The sequence below is a fragment of the Psammomys obesus genome, unplaced genomic scaffold, assembly GCF_907164565.1.
Source record: "Psammomys obesus unplaced genomic scaffold, mPsaObe1.curated_primary_1811, whole genome shotgun sequence".
NCBI classification, from domain to species: Eukaryota; Metazoa; Chordata; class Mammalia; order Rodentia; family Muridae; genus Psammomys; species Psammomys obesus.
In genome coordinates, this window is record NW_026587759.1 from 9,773,715 (window position 1) to 9,776,309 (window position 2,595).

The following is a 2,595-nucleotide window of genomic DNA, read 5'->3' on the forward strand; positions in this document are numbered from 1 at the left end:
TAATGTCAGATCAGAAAAAGTTTCTTCTCTGTTTCTCCTAAACGTTTTATAATCTTGAATTTGACATTTATGTTTGTGATTCATTTTGAATTAATTTTGACAGAAGGCATGCCTTTTGGGTTGGGGTTCATCTTTAAGATATAGAATTCAATTATTCCATTATCAAATGTTGAAAATATTGTTCATTATTCCTGGAATTAGCCTTTTATTTTTAAATAAAAATTCAACTGGGTCCCGAGACCCACCAACATGGGCCGCGTTTGCAGCAAGACTGTGTGTGAACAAGGCGGCCCAGATCATCATCAAGAAGTATTACACGCGCCTGGGTAATGACTTCCATACCAACAAGCATGTGTGCCAAGAGATTGCCATTATCCTCAGCAAGAAGCTCTGCAACAAGATAGCTGGCTATGTCACATATCAGATGAAGCAGATTCAGAGAGGTCCTGGGAGAGGTATCGCTATCAAGTTGCAGGAAGAAGAGAGAGAGGGAGAGATAACTACTTTCCCAAGGTCTCAGCCCTAGATCAGGAGATTATTGAGGTAGATCCTGACAGCAAGGAAATGCTGAAGCTTCTGGACTTTGCCAGTCTCTCCAACTTGCAAATCACTCAGCTTACAGTTGGGGTGAATTTCAAAACACCACGTGGAGCCATTTAAATTTGTTGTCATATTTTCAATAAACGAGAAAAAAAGAAGAAGAAATTCAGTTGGGAAAACTATATGTATGTTAATTTCTGTATTTTCTATTCTGTTTTATTTATCTAAGTTTTCATCCCATCACCAAAGTACAGTTTATTATTACAGTTTTCTTATAACCCTTGATGCTGGGTTGTGTGATTCCTTTTAATTTATTCTTATTTTTTTGTGGCTTGTCATATTTTTTAATTTAATTTTATTTTTATGAATTACAGTTTAGTCACTTTGTATCCCTCCCCCATCCTTTCTCAAACCCACCCTCCCTTTCTCTTCTTCTCCTATGCCCCTCCCCCAGTCCAATGCTAGTGGAGGTCCTCCTCCCCTTCCATCTGACCCTAGTCTAACAGGCCTCATCAGGAGTGGCTGCATTGTCTTCCTCTGTGGCCTGGTATGGCTGCTCCCCCCTCAGTGAGAAGTGATTAAAGAGCAGGCCAATCAGTTCATGTCAGAGACAGTCCCTGTTCCTAGGTTGGAGTATCAGTATCAGGGAAGACCCCTGTGCTCAGATTTTTTTGCTTCTGTTGCTCTCCTTGTCCTCTCCAGATCTTACTATTTCTTACTTCTTTCATAAGATTCCATGCACTCTGCCCAATAGTTGGCCATAAGTCTCAGCATCCGCTTTGATAGCCTGCAGGGCAGAGCCTTTCAGAGGTCCTCTGTGGCAGGCTCTTAACTTGTTCCCTGTTTTCTCCTTCTTCTGATATCCTTCCTCTTTGCCTTTCTGGATGGTGATTGAGCATTTTAGCCAGAGTCCTCCCTCTTGATTAGTTTCTTTAGAGGTACAGATTTTAGTATGTTTGTCCTATATTATATGTCTGTACGAGTGAGTATATATCCTGTGTGTCTTTCTGTTTCTGGGATAGCTCACTCAGGATGATCTTTTCCAGATCCCACCATTGACCTGCAAATTTCATGATTTCCTTGTTTTTAATTGCTGAGTAGTATTCCATTGTGTAGATGTACCATACTTTCTGTATCCATTCCTCAGCTGAGGGACATCTTGGTTGTTTCCAGCTTCTGGCTATTACAAATAAAGCTGCTAGAAACATGGTTGAGCAAATATCCTTATTGTGTACTTGAACATATTTTGGATATATGCCTAGAAGTGGTATAGCTGGATCTTAAGGAAGTGCTATTCCTAATTGTCTGAGAAAGCGCTTTCTCTTTTGATTTCCAGAGTGGTTGTACAAATTTACATTCCCACCAGCAATGGAAGAGGGTTCCCCTTTCTCCACAACCTCTCCAGCATGTCTTGTCTCTTGAGTTTTTGATCTTAGCCATTCTGATGGGTGTAAGATGAAATCTCAGGGTCATTTTGATTTGCATTCCCCTGATGACTAATGGCGTTGAGCATTTCTTTAAGTGTTTCTCTGCCATTCAATATTCCTCTGTTGAGAAGTTTCAGTTTAGTTCTGTTTTCCATTTTTTAATTAGATTACTTGATTTGTTACTTTTTAACTTCTTTAGTTCTTTATATATACTGGATATTAGCCCTCTGTCAGATACAGGATTGGTGAAAAAAAAAAGATAGCATCTTCAACAAATGGTACTGGTCTAACTGGATGTCTACATGTAGAAAAATGCAAATAGATCCATACTTATCACCCTGCACTAAACTAAAGTCCAAGTGGATGAAATACCTCAATATAAAACCATACACACTAAACCTGTTAGAAGAGAAAAGTGGGGAAGAGCCTGGAACTTATTGGCACAGGAGACAACTTCCTGAACAGAACACCAACAGCACAGGCTCTAAGAGCAACAATCAATAAATGGGACTTCATGAAACTGAAAAGCTTCTGTCAGGCAAAGGACACTCTCGTCAGAAGAAAATGACTAGCTACAGATTGCGAAAGGATTTCCTTGTTTTTAGTTGCTGAGTAGTATTCAATTGTG

General features: G+C 39.6%; 1 pseudogene; it reads left to right on the forward strand.

Moving 5' to 3' along the window:
* Positions 1-249: 249 nt before the first annotated feature.
* On the forward strand, positions 250-660 carry LOC129674174 (40S ribosomal protein S17-like; annotated as a pseudogene).
* Positions 661-2,595: the final 1,935 nt, after the last annotated feature.